This window comes from Dasypus novemcinctus, chromosome 20 (assembly GCF_030445035.2).
Source record: "Dasypus novemcinctus isolate mDasNov1 chromosome 20, mDasNov1.1.hap2, whole genome shotgun sequence".
Lineage (NCBI taxonomy): Eukaryota > Metazoa > Chordata > Mammalia > Cingulata > Dasypodidae > Dasypus > Dasypus novemcinctus.
The window spans coordinates 48,380,398-48,395,185 of NC_080692.1; the positions used below are offsets into that span (position 1 = coordinate 48,380,398).

The 14,788-nt window shown below is 46.1% G+C and overlaps 1 long non-coding RNA gene across 1 annotated transcript; it reads right to left on the reverse strand.

The window, feature by feature from the left end:
* Positions 1 to 2,201: 2,201 nt before the first annotated feature.
* LOC131274815 (uncharacterized) lies at positions 2,202 to 14,188 on the reverse strand. The gene is made up of 3 exons (XR_009182112.2): positions 13,775 to 14,188; positions 13,490 to 13,683; positions 2,202 to 5,118 (listed from the first exon to the last, which is right to left on the reverse strand). It is a non-coding gene; the product is annotated as an uncharacterized lncRNA (long non-coding RNA).
* Positions 14,189 to 14,788: the final 600 nt, after the last annotated feature.

The following is a 14,788-nucleotide window of genomic DNA, read 5'->3' on the forward strand; positions in this document are numbered from 1 at the left end:
AGTAATAATATAATATTCTTGCATCTATGCAAAAGATGTACTGTGTTGATACTGAGGCAGTATGAAAAATGTGAGACAAATGTACTCTATGGACATGGTAATAATCAGATATTATTTTATCTGTAGCAAATGACACACCACACTGTGGTATGTTGATGGAGGGGTGTTGTTTGGGAATTCTGTACATGTGTATGATTGTTTTATAAGTTTACAACTTCTGTCATAAAAAATATATATTTAAAAAATAATAATAGGGTGGGTTGGGGGAAAACACACACCAAATGTAAAATAAGAACTATGATTAGTAGTAAGATTTTGACAGTGTTCTTTCATAGTTTGTAACAAACGTCTCATGACAATGCAAGGTGTTGGTGAAGGGTTGATATATGGGAACCCTGTGTGATGTTATGCATGTTTACTTTGTAAGTTCACAACTTTTACTATACACTTAATTGTTTATGTATGTTCATATATAAATGATATAAAGATAATAATTGGATTGGTTAGGGGAAAAGTACTTTGTTTAGTAGTAATATTTTGACAATGCTCTTTAATCATTAGTTAAAAAGGTTTAAAAACAAAGCAAGTTATTGGTGTTAGGGTGAGATGTTATATATGTTTGTTTGATGTTATATGTTTGTTTTGTAAGTTCACAACTATTATACATTATTGTTTATGTATGTTTATGTATGAATTATATATTTCAATAATTTTTTTTAAAAATGACCAATGGGATTTTTTTTTAAAAAGATTTATTTATTTATTTAATATCCCCCCCTCCCCTGGTTGTCTGTTCTTGGTGTCCATTTGCTGTGTCTTGTTTCTTTGTCCGCTTCTGTTGTTGTCAGTGGCACGGGAAGTGTGGGCGGCGCCATTCCTGGGCAGGCTGCACTTTCTTTTCACGCTGGGCGGCTCTCCTCACGGGCACACTCCTTGCACGTGGGGCTCCCCCACGCGGGGGACACCCTTGCGTGGCACGGCACTCCTTGCGCGCATCAGCACTGCGCATGGGCCAGCTCCACACGGGTCAAGGAGGCCCGGGGTTTGAACCGCAGACCTCCCATGTGGTAGACAGACGCCCTAACCACTGGGCCAAAGTCCGTTTCCCCCAATGGGATTTTTAAAAAGGACTAAATACAACTTCTACAAGTGAAAAAAAATGAATCAATAACAATATCAATTGGCAGGGAATTTGCAACCTGGAAGAGGGCCATGATTAGAATATATACAGACAGAGATGAAAAATATGATATAAAAGTTAAAAGACATTAAGTGTAGAGTGAGGTTTAACAGTCATTCTAGTATGAGGTAAGTAATAAGGAAGAAGTAATATTTGTCACAATAAGGGCTGAGAGTTTTCCAGAATTGTTCAAAGACACTAATCCAGGGAGACCAAAACAAACAAAATGAAACAAGTAGAGTAAAATAATAAAAAAAAAATTCCACACGTATATACAACTGAAAGCATCAAAAGACAAAATGATCTTTAAGACAAACACAGAAAAGACACAGCCTTCAGTGGGGTAGCAATTAGGCTTATTACTGACTTTTTGTAGCAACAATGGAAGCCAGAAGGCATTGGGATATCATCTTCAATAGACTGAAAGAACACAATTGTTAATCTGTTAATTCTGTACCTTTTAATAGGGAAAAATAAAGTTATTTTCAGACAAATAAAAACAGAATTCACCACTAAAAGACTGCATTAAGTGAAAATCTAAAGGAGGACTGAATTACAAGAAAAAACAGTGAACAAAAACATTGGTAAAATGTGGGCAAAGTGAAACAATATTGATTGTACAAAGCAATAATGACGTCTAATCTGCCTAAAAAACTGTTACCGTAGCCTGTAAATGAGGAGTGACTGATCAGATTTAAAGTATTTGAAGTCCCTGTATTTTCTCAGATGCAAAACTAATAAATAACTCTAGACTTTGGTAAGTATTTATGTTAAAATAGTCTGAGTAACCACCAAAATAAAAGACACAGAGCATATTACTTCTAAGTTAATATAGTGAAAAAGTCAAATACTAATAATATGGGAAAATATAATTTGAAAGATGGCAATTAGAAGGAAGGGAAGCAGAAAAGGTAGTACAACAGAAAGCACATAAGATTTCGACAATCATAATATTTCAATAACCATAATAAATGCAAATACATTAAATTTTCCCAGTGAAAGAAGGCAAATTTTAGACTGATTTTTTAAAATCCAGATATTTAATGATAGATACTCCTAAAACATCTTTACAATGCAGGAAGATAGAAAAATCAAAGACAATCTGACAATCAATAAAAACAGTAATTTGGTGTTTGTGTTTTCCCCCCATTTTCTAGTTTTCGAATTAAGCTAAAGAGAAGTGGCCCCCATAGAAACTGTAGATCAGCAGTTGCTAAGCAACCCCGGCATGCAGTGCTCTAACTCTGTGCTGCTGGAGTTCTGAGGGAAGCAACCTCTCATCTTTGTAAGCTCACAACTTCACAGATTTTCTAACCGTGGATTTTTTTTATTGGCCTGGATTTTAGATCTTGCATATGAAATGGTCTTTTCTTTTTGATAAATACGTTAGAGTCAAGGATTTGAAACTGTGGGATCACCCTTTAAGGAACACAGGCGAAGCCTGCCTTAATTAAATTCTAAATATTATCACTTCTTGCAAGGAATAGATTAAAACCCGCCAAGTTCAATGGACAGGAGATTTCTAACTGCCTCAATCACATATTTTCAAGCTATCCAGAAGCACTGTTTCTAGGACCACCTTAGCAGTGTATCATGCAGGGGAATTTGAAGCACAGTCTCTTCAAACCTCTGGAGTCACTGAAGTGCTTCCCTCTTTGTTGAATAATTAATTAATTTAAAAGAAACTTTACATAAATGTTACATAAAAAATGTAGAGGATTTCCATATGCCCCTCTCCCTCCCCCCTCCTGCACTCTCCCAAATTAACAACATCCTTCATGAGTGTGGTACATTTTTCACAATTGATGAACACATGCTGAAGCATTGCCACCTACGGTGGGCTAGAGTTTACTTTATAGTTTACCCTGTGTCCCGCACAATTTTGTAAGTTATGACAAACCATATAATGGCCTGTATCCTTCATTGCAACATGTTGTCCTGCTTCCCTCTTGAGAGCCAAGAAAGCAAGGGGAGTTATTTCTAATTCTCTCAATTGTGCCACAAGAGAGAACAATTTACTCAAATGACATTTCTGACGCCTAGAACCACAAAATCGTAATATGCGACCAAACCTGGCCTTAGGGAGCACCTTGTCTGACCCCCCTCTCTAATTCAGCAACTGTAAATAGGAAACCTAGAGAGAGGAGGTGATCTTCCCAGGTGGCCCAGCTAGTTGATTGCAAAAGGGCAGAGACCTGGGGTTCCTAATGGCCTCCAGCTCAGAGCTCCCATCCACTCCACCACTTCCTGTTACCCCTCTATTGTTTTGGTTTGTCTGTTTGCTTGCTTTAAAGACTTATTTTTATTTATTTCTGTCCCTTTCCCCTCCTGTTGTCTACTCTCTGACCACTCCTGTGTGTACTTCTGTGTCCGCTTGTGTTCTTGTCAGCAGCACCAGAAATCTGTGTTTCTTTTTGTTGCGTCATCTTGTTGTGTCAGCTCTCCGTGTGTGTGGTGCCACTCCTGGGCAGGCTGCACTTTATTTTGCATGGGGCGGCTCTCCTATGGGGTGCACCCCTTGCACATGGGGCTCCCCTGTGCTGAGGACACCCCCATGTGTGTCACGGCATTCCTTGTGCACATCAGCACCGCACATGGGCCAACTCATCACACGGGTCAGGAGGCCTGGATTTGAACCCTGGACCTCCCGTGTGGTAGGCAGATGCTCTAATCAGTTGAGCCAAATCCATTTCCCTCCTTCTACTGTTGAAGCGGGAGAAGGCTAATGAGAAGAGTACAGAGAGCTGACTGTAGGAAGCTTCCCGTTTTAGGACTTCTCATAATGAAGGATTCTCAATTTCTTGGGTCACTACTCCAGGATGCTGCAGTGGAACCGCTGGCAGTTGCTCAGAGGTACGTTTCCAGAGACACCTGCCTACCCTGCTGCACCACCTGTCTACTCACGGGAGTTCAAACACGGCCTCAGCAGGTGCGGGAGCTTGCGGGGCTGGCTGTCATCATTTCCCCAAGGCCGCTTCAAACATGTTTCGTGTTTTTCCAGTAATCACTTCAGTGAAAGGGTGTTATTGTGTTTAGACAGGAGGAAACCATCTCTTAGTGTCTCCTCACTTGAAAAATGGAGAAATTAAGATGGGTCTAAGATCAGCAACTACAGACTAAAGGGGTGGAAAGCGGTTTCTCTACCGTGGTTTAACAAGGTGGAGATGTTTAACTGGGGAGCAGAGAGCTAAGGGGTGGTTGAAGTGAAGGAAAATAAATTAAGAGCTACTACAGGGGATGGTATAGTGATACTATACGGATGTGGCTCCAGCAATTGAGCTCCCGTTTACGACAGGAAGGACCAGGTTTCATCCCCGGGAACTTCCAGTAAAAAAAGAAAAAATGGCACAGAGTGGCACAGGCCCCGGCATGGCGAAGCAACGCACCAAAAAGACAGTGACGCAACCAGATAGGAAAAAAAGAGAGAGAGATTACAGGGGAGCAGATATGGCTCAAGTGGTTGCATGCCCGCCTCCCACATAGGAGGTCCAGGGTTTGGTTCCCAGTGCCTCCTGCAAAATCAAAAACAAAAACAAGCAAAACAAGCAAAACAAATGAAAAAAACAACTCAGGGAAAGCCAATGTGGCTTCTCACATACGAGGTCCCAGCTTTAATGCCCAGTAATTATTTAAAAAACGAGCTGTTGTAAGGAGAAGTTGCCTTACTGAAAAGCAAAATGCTATCTTTGAGGTTACTTCAGATTTTGGGTTCTGTAATGTTTTTCTGTCTCCAAAAATGAAAAAAAAACCCTGTAATATATTGGATAAATCCTTTGAGTGCAATGATTGACTTTGTAAAAACTTTGATCTGTTTTCCAAAGTGTCTGTGCAGGTTTGTATCCCCAGTAGCGATGTATAAGAGTTCCTGTGGCTGCATCATCGTCAGCACATCGTATTTATCAGCTTTTAAAAATACTTGGTTCAATCCCTGGAAGCTCCTAAAATTAAAAAAAATAAATATAAAAATATTAGTCATTTTATTAGGTGTGTAGTTTTTATTCCATATCCAAGAATTCTTTGACCGATCCAGTGTCCTAAAGATTTGTTCCAAAGTTTCCATCTAGAAAATTTATGGCTTTAACTCTATATTTAGGTATAACCCTGAAATTTCTTGATCTGAAATTGAGTGTGAAGCACAACCCAGGAACGGGCCTCGGAATCCCTTGGCAGAAAAATGGAAAACGTTGGGCAACAGTTGTTAAGGTAAGTAGTATTTTTTTCCCTGCTTTACAAATAAAACCAATAATCATTTCAATATTTCTTGACATTTGGTGTGTAATATACACCTCCAGCAGCTGCCGGCAGGGGGCACTGTAAGAGGTTGACTTACTGACTTCTTTCTAACGCACTCCCATTTATTTAAAGAGATGAAGCATGAGAATTTAAATAGCAGAGATTTTTTTTTTAATTAATTAATTTATTTCCCCCCTTCCCCTCCTCCCGCCCTGCTGTTTTTGCTGTCTGTGTTGTCTTCTCATTTTCTCTCCTCTAGGATTCCCTGGGATTCGATCCTGGGGACCTCTGATGGGGAGAGAGGTTCCCTGTCAATTGCGCCACCTCAGTTCCTGCTCTCTGCTGCGCTTCACCCTGACTCTCCCCGTTGTCCGTCTTTTGTTGCATTGTCATCTTGCTGTGTGGGCACTCGGCTTACTGCATGGGCACTGGCTCGCCGCACAGGCACACTTTCTCTTCTTTTTCACCAGGAGGCCCCAGGGATCGAACCCAGGCCCTCCCATGTGGTAGGCAGAAGATCTATCACTTGAGCCACATCTGCTTCCCAAGAGGATTTTTCATAAAAAGTACACCTTTAAGTGGAGAAGCATACAGTAGAGACAGTGATTCTCAGTAGGGCGGGGCGGGGGCGCAGCCACATCCTGCTAGCAGGCGTCTCGGTTCCCCGGGGAGGTTCTTTCCAACTGTGGGTGCTCCGCGCCCCTGCAGGCGAAGGTTCCGGAAAGACTTGGGCCTACGAGCACGACGCTTCTAAAGGCCCTTGTCGCCCTCAGGTGCGTTACTGCGGGGAAAGCTGTGAGCCCCTGCCCAGGAAGTGCTCCGGGAGCTCAGTGCCACCGACCACTCTCACTTGGCTATGGGGTAAAGCAGGGGGTTCGGACAGAGAATCTGAGTAACATGCCAGGGGTGTCGCTGGCAGAGAACCCTGAAGTTCCCACGCCCTGGAGCGCAGGTGAGTGCCGGGGGCCGAGGCGGGAAGGGCACCTGCCACGCAGGTGGGGGGCAACGAGCCGCAGCCATGATCCCCAGAGCCCCTCCCGTGGGGCACGGGAACGCTGCGGGCCGGCCATCCCTCCCTTCCTCCCGGGTGTTACCTCCCAGCGCGGCCCAGCACTCCCCGGCCCGCGGTCGCCGAGCAGCGCGGGCTACACCGTCAGGGTGGCCGCCGGGCACATTCCCACCAGTGCCCAGACCACAGGGACTGCCTGGGGACGGTGACAGAGGCCCAGGGCGCCAGCGGGGAGCGGGCAAGCTCAGGCGGGAGAGGTCAAGGCGTGCAGAGAGGGCAAAGCCGAGGCCCAGACCCCGGGAATGCCCAGGGACCACCCGGAAAAGGGGCAGGGCTGTTAGACAGTGAGTGTGACAGACGCGGGCCATCGCCTGGGACCCACGGACTCCCGTGCACCTGCGGCAGGAGGTGAGGCAGGCCGTATTCTCCCACTGAACACAGACTTCATGGGTACAATAGAGGTAAGAGTAACAATGACAGGTAAACCAGTCGCGTCACCGCAGCTGGGGGGCCCTGGTCTGGCGGATTCCAGAGACAGAGCCCACAAGGGGCTTGAACCAGGGGCCTGAATATGAAGATTAACCAGGCGACGGGAGCGAGGGAAACGGTGCGACGGGGACTCTAAGGACCCCGTGGGCTGGTGGACAGCCAGGACGGGACAGCGTGGAGAGGGGGCCCTGCAGGAAGCTGGCCGCAGCCCCCCGCCCCCAGGGCTGGTGCTGTCCCCAGGGGCAGGCGAGCACTCGGGGCTCAGGGGGCCCAGGGTGGAAACTCGGGCTGCCGCTGCCAGCCCACTGTCTGGCACGTGCCGGCTTCCACGTCGGGAGTGCCAGGGTGAGGGGGTCCCTGGGCCAGGGCTGAGGGGCCCTCAGGTCTGTGCCTGGCTGCGCCCCCGCCCGCCCCACGCAGCTGCCGGGCCCTATGGCGGGAACCAGCGAAGGCAAATGCACCTGCCACGGCCTCCTGGCACCCCTCCACGGTGACTGTAAAGGAGCAGTGCTGGGGGGTCCGGGCCGTGACCAGAGCTGGTGCAGGCGCCGAGGGGCAAAAAAGTGAAAGCTGATGTAAGTGATTCGGATTTTCAAGGATGGCCGTATACCACCCTGAGCTGCTTCACAGCAGGGACAGACGCAGGGCCAAGCGGAACTCCAGTTAGGCCAGGGGTGCTGGGGAAGACAGGTGGGTGGGCAGGGTGCTGATAGGTGGCTGCAGGTTAGCATGGCACCATGTCAGCAGCCCAAGAGGGAAAGGAGAGATTTCATGTCCCAGCGTGTCCACATACTATCCCGAAGGGCCGTGGGGGCCCAAGCCGGGGCCTCCTACCAGAACCTGGCGCTGGGACTGACGAGGCCTGGGCCATCAGCTCGGCCCTTGGGCAGGGACGGGGACAGTAAGTGGCAGCTGCATCAGACCACCATGACGTAGGGAAGGGAGGCTCTGCTGAAAGGCGGCAACAACTATATGTCAACAAATTAGACAATTTACATGAAATGGATAAATGCCTAGAAACACACAAACAACCTACACTGACCAATCACAAGTAAAGCAGTTGAATCAGTCATCAAAAACTTCCCAATAGTGGAGCAGGTGTAGCTCAGTGATTGAGCACTTGCTTCAGAAATACAAGGTCCTGAGTTCATTCTCTGGTACCTCCTAAAAAACACAAAACAAACAAGCAAAAAACCTTTCCATTAAAGAAGAGCCCAGGACCAAATGGTTGCACAAGTGAATTCTACCAAGCAGTCCGAAAAGAACTAATTCCAATCCCGCTCAAAACTCTTCCAAAAAATTGAGGATGGGGAAACATTACCTAACTCATTCTATGAAACCAGTATCACCCTAATACCAAAGCCAGGTAAAGATGCTAAAAAATATTAATAATAACAAAAGAAAGAAAGAAAATTATAAACCAATCTCTCTAATGAATTATTTTTTAAAAGATTTATTTTATTATTTATTTTTCTCCCCTTCCCTCCCCCCCAGTTGTTTGCTTTCTGTGTCCATTTGCTGTGTGTTTCATCTGTGTTTGCTTGTATTCTGGTCAGCGGCACCGGGAATCTGTGCCGGTTTCTTTTTGTTGCATCATCTTGCTGCGTCAGTGCTCCATGTGTGTGGCGCCACTCCTGGGCAGGCTGTGCTTTTTCTGCGCTGGGTGGCTCAATGCGGGGCACACTCCTTGTGTGTGGGGCTCCCCTACATGGGGGACACCCTGGTGTGTCACAGCACTCCTTGCACACATCAGCACTGCGCATGGGTCAGCTCATCACATGGGCCAGGAGGCCCTGGGTTTGAACCCTGGACCTCCCATATGGTAGTCGGACACTGTATCCGTTGAGCCACGTCCAATTCCCTCTCTAATGAATTTAGATGCAAAAATCCTTGACAAAATACTGGCAAATAGAATCCAACAACACATTAAATGGATTATATACCATGATCAAGTGGGTTTTATCCCAGATATACAAGAGTGGTTCAATACAGGTAAATCAACTTGAAAAATAAAGTGAAGGAGAAAAATCACATGCTCATCTCTATTAATGCAGAAAAGGCATTTGACGAAATCCAACATCCTTTGTTGACCACAAAAAACTTCAAAAGATAGGAATAGAATGAAGGTTCCTCAATATGATAAAGGGCATAAAAGAAAACCCCACAGCTAACATCGTACACGATGGTTAAAGATGGAAAGGTTTCCCTCTATGATCTGGAACAAGAAAAGGATGCCCGCTGTCACCACTCTTTTTCAAGGTTGTGTTAGAAGATCTTGCTAGAGCAGTTAGGCAAGATAAATAAATAAAAGGAAAGAAAGAAGTAAAACTTTCACTATTTGCAGATGGCATGATGCTGCATATAGAAAGCCCTGAAAAATATACAACAAAGTTACTGGACCTAATAAACGGGTTCAGCAAAGTAGCAGGATATAAGATCAACATGCAAAACTCAGTAGTGCTTCTATATACTAGTAATGAGCAAGCTGAGGAGGAAATAAAGGGAATAAAATCCATTTATATTGTAAATATATTGCTATTCCAACTTAACGAGTCACACATCTAGGAATAAATTTAACTTAATAAATTTAAATAATAAATGGATGTAAAGGACTTATACAAAGAAAACTATATAACACTGCTAAAAGAAATCAAAGCAGACCAAAATCAATGGAAAGACATTCCATACTCATGGATTGGAAGAATATTGTTAAGATGTCATTTCTATCCAGACTGATTTACAGAGTCAACGAAATCCCAATAAAAGTCCATCAGCCTTTTTTGTAGAATTTTCAAACATATTTGGAAGGCTAAGGGGCCCCAAATAGTCAAAAACATCTTGAAACAGAAAAACAAAGTTGAAGAATGCACACTACTGGATTTTAAAGCTTATTACCAAGCTACAGTGGTCAAAGCAGCATGGTACTGGCACAAAAATAGACATATTGACCAATGAAATAAAATTGAGAGTTCAGAAATAGATCCACCCATCCACGGTCAACTGATACTTGACAAGGCTGCCAAGTGCACACACAACTGGGACAGAATAGTCTTTTCAACAAATGGTGCAGAGAGAACTGGATACCCATACCCAGTGAAAGGGGACCTTACAGCCTAGACAAAAATCAACTTAAGATGATCCAAGACCAAAATATAGGAACCTGGACCATAAAAATCCTAGAAGAAAATGTAGGGAAGCATCTTCAAGATCTTGAGGTAGGTAACGGTTTCATAAATGTTACACCCAAAGCAAGAGCAACAAAGGAAAAACTAGGTAAATGGGACCTCCTCAAAATTAAAAACTTTTGTTCTTCAAAGGAGTTTGTCAAGAAAGTGAAAAGGCAGCCTACTCAATGGGAGAAAATATGTGGAAACCAGATATCAGATAAGGGTCTACTATTCAGTATATATGAAGAGATTCTACAACTCAACAATAAAAAGACAAACAGCTCAATTGAAATACGGGCAAATGATTTGAATAGACATTTTTCCAAAGAGAGAATACAAATGGCTAAAAAGGTCAAAAGACAATACAGTGGTACATAAGCACCCACGGGTGCCCGCACCACACAGACTCCACGTTAGAGCTGCAAAATCAAGTTAACCATGGATTTCATGATGCCTGCAGAGAGGACAGAAGTTCATTCTAAAAACTACACGGTCTGGCTAAGTTAATATTAACCTACTTGGTTTCAAGTTATCAGTAAAAGAGCAAGTCCAACTTTGCATTTACTAGTTCCACATGAAAGCAGGAACATTTCCGTTTCCAGGGCTGTATATCTGAAAACAAGGTCTTGTTGGAAGCTCCCTCTCCAGTGAAAGAGCATGACTTTGTCAGACCAACGGTTCACCCAGCCCAGGACCCGATGACAGAATAAGGTCTCAACTGCTTCTTAGAATATTGACCCAAAGGCATCTTTGGTCTCCGTTAGAAATCTGTTGTGCATTTTTCAATATCAGTAATTTTAAGTAACTTGAAACTGTTTAAAAACAAGTATAACCAAAGGCCTAAAGGGGACTAGATGATCAGTCCAGGTAGAATAAAGAATCATCAGAAACGGATGTGGCTCAACTGACAGAGTGTCCGTCTACCATATGGAGGGTCCAGGGTTCGATCCCCAGGGCCTCCTGACCCATGTGGTGAGCTGGCCCACGCGCAGTGCTGCCGCACGCAAGGAGTACCATGGCACGCAGGGGTGCCCCTGCGTAGGGGAGCCCCACATGCAAGGAGTGCGCCCTGCATTGAGCCACCCAGCATGAAAAAATCACAGCCTGCCCAGGAGTGGCGCCGCACATGCAAAGAGCTGACACAGCAAGATGATGCAATAAAAAAGAGATGCAATTTCCCAGTGCCGCTGGATAATGCAAGCAGATGCAAAAGAACACACAGCGAATGGACATAGAGAGCAGACAACAGGGGGGAAGGGAAGAGAAATAAATAAATCTTTAAAAAAAAAAAGTATCCTATCCCATCCTCTGGGTGGCTGGAGGCAATGCAGAGGGCAATCTGGTAACATCTACCAATGTTATAAAAAAAGCAATTGCTGGGAGTGGATGTGGTTCAAGTAGCTGAGCACCTGCCTCCCACATGGAAGGTCCTGGGTTCAGTTCCTGGTGCCTCATAAAGAAGACAAATAAACAAAGAGCAGACATCGAGCAAAAATAAGCAGACAACGAGCAAAAACAATGAGCAAACAGACAAGTGAGCCATCTCGGGGGATAAAAAGCAACTGCTCTTCTTCCCAGTCATTTTGCATCTGTGAACTTATCATGCATAATTTCACACATATGAATGACAGATGTGCACATTTATTATTTTCAGATTTGTTTGTAATTGCTAAAGGCTGGAAACAGTCCAGAGATTTATCAATAAGGAACTGGTTTTAAAAACCTATGAGGTAGGGAAGCAGTTATGGCTCAAGTGATTGGGCTCCCACCTACCACATGGGAGGTCCCTGGTTCGGTTCCTGGTATCTCCTGAAGAAGACAGTGAATGATGTGATGGGCAGGTGCAGCAAGCTGACAAAACAAGAGACACAAGAAGAAAAACATAATAAGAGACAAAACAAAAAAGCAGGGAGCAGAGGTTCCCGGTGTTTCCTAGAGAGGACGAGCAAGATAGTGAGCTGGTGCAATGGGCAGGTGTGGCAGCTGACGCAACAAGAGACCCAAGAAGAAAAAACACGAATGACACAGCAAAGCAGGGAGAGGAGGTGGCTCAAGCAATTCGGCCCCTACCTCCTACACCAGAGGTCCCGGGTTCAGTTCCTGGTGCCTTTGAAAGAAACATGGAAGACAAACAAACACGGCAAGTGCAAACAAGGGGGTGGGGAGAAATAAATAAATAAATCTTTAAAAAATCCATGAGGTAGATTTTAATAATAAGCTCTCATTGGTATAGAAAGATCTCCAGGACATACTGCTAAGACAAAAGATAAAGGACATGATAGAAAGGGGTGAGATATAAGAATATCTACGTGTATTTACAAAAAAGAACACTAAGAATACACAAAATAATGTAAATTAATAAAACCTTAATGGGGTGATGATAGAGTGGATGGGTCTCAGGAGGAAACAAGACATCTCAGTGTGTACCTTTTTAATTTTCATTTAATCTTTGAAACATACGAAAGTGGTATCTATTTTAATTTTTTAAAGATTTATGTTTTATTTCTCTCCCCTTCCCCCCCTACAGTTCTCTGCTCTCTGTGTCCATTCACTATGTGGTTCTTCTGTGTCTACTTGTATTGTCAGCGGCCCTGGGAATCTGTCTCTTTTTGTTGTGTCATCTTGCTGCGTCAGCTCTCGTGTGTGCGGCTCCATTCCTGGGCAGGCTGTGCTTTATTCACATGGGGCGGCTCTCCTTACGGGGTGCACTCCTTGCGCGTGGGGCTCCCCTATGCAGGGGACACCTCTGCGTGGCAGGGCACTCTTTGCGTGCATCAGCACTGCGCGTGGGCCAGCTCCACACGGGTCAAGGAGGCCTGGGGTTTGAACCGCGGGCCTCCCATGTGGTAGACAGACTATCTGTTGAGCCAAATCCACTTTCCAGTATCTATCTGATCTTAAAAGCAGGATTCCTTTCCACTTGTGTATTCTGCTGGTCTTCACAACCCTCCAGGAAGAAGCTCTGATATCCTTTACCTGTCTCCTTAACCCTCCATCACCCAGGCTCCCATCTCCCAGTCCCAGTCCCAGTTTTGTCTCAGCGAGTTAGATGTATGGGGGTAAAGAAAAGAGAGGTCCAAGTGGTATGGACCTGCTTCCATGCGACAATAAATAGTTATTGAGCATTTGCAATGTGTGGGATGCTCTCTGGGCCGTTGTGGAAATAAAAATAGGTTTAAGACATGGTTCTTGGGAAATAAGATTTTCAAATTGTGAACATACAGTATGGAGCCTGCTCACCTTAGAAATGTCAGCGCGAATATGTAACAGCTGTCACTTAAGTACCAATGGGCAACGTACTGCATACGCATCGTCTGTAATCTAACAACCCTGAAAAGCAGGTATCTGCGCCCGTTTTCTAGGTGCAGGACCTGCCGTTCAGGGAGGTTCAGTGCCTTGCCTGATACTCACTGCTGCTCGGGGGCTCAGGGCCAGAGCCCGGTCACCTGTCGCTGCAGCTCTCTCTTCCACGTCACGGACTCGACTTCCCAACGAAAACCTCCTCCAAGGCGGGCATGCTGGAGGCTCCGGACCCACTCCAGTGCCGCAACCACTGCTCAAAACACCTTTGCAAGTCCTCTTTTTGATGTGCCTGAAGGACAAACCTATGATGGCAGTTTCAAATATGACCGTGCCTTCTCCCCCGCCAGGGCCAGCCCCGCCAGGCTACTCGATTCGAGCCACCGCCTTACTCACCGGTTCAAGGGACGAGTGCTGTGCGGCTGCTTCAAGACTCAAACCCACTCTACGCTTGCTCTCACTGCGAGAAGCCAAAATGCGGGCCTTGAAGGGCCAGCCAGGGGGAGCACAACCGCCGAGCGGCGCTCTGCCCGGCGGGCGCGGAGCTGCGGCGCTAGGCCGAGGCTCGCGTGCGCGAGAGGCGTCGCAGCTGGGGAGAGGCCTCGGGGACCCCCGGCGCTGGGGAGAACAGAGCAAACGCCCGTGGTGGCTGACGGCTGGGTGCCGCTCCGGGCGACAGCTCAGCGGGCCCTGAGAGTCCTGCTCACGGCCGGTTTCCTAGAGCACTGAATACACCAGCGTCTTCTGCAAAAGTTGCCGTGGGAGACAGCATTCCCCTCGCTCTCCTGTGACTCATCACTCAGGGCTCTCGCGAGATGAGGAACTGCCCAAGCTGGAGCCAGCGGGCCCTGCCTCCTCCCCAGCGGGGAAGGCCCGGCGCCCCGCTCCTCTCTGGGCGGAGCCAGAGTCTGCAGGAGCCGCGCACGGCTGGCCCTGCGACTCACCGGCGGTCTCGCCTCCTTCCTTCCACAGCCTCCACAGGGCAGCGACGTCTTAAGAAAGTTCGCGTTTGTATTTTTTTTTTTAATATTTATTTATTATTATTATTTTTTAATTACATTAAAAAAAATATGAGGTCCCATTCAACCCCACCGCCCCCGCCCCCCACTCCCCCCACAGCAACACTCTCTCCCATCATCGTGATACATCCATTGCACTTGGTAAGTTCATCTCTGAGCATCACTGCACCCCATAGTCAGTGGTCCACATCATAGCCCAGACTCTCTCACGTTCCATCCAGTGGGCCCTGGGGGGATCTACAGTGTCCCGTAATTGTCCGTGAAGCACTATCCAGGACAACTCCACGTCCCGAAAACGCCTCCACATCTCATCTCTTCCTCCCGTTCCCCACACCCAGCAGCCCCCATGGCTACCGTTCCCACACCCATTTCACATTTTCTCTGTGGACAT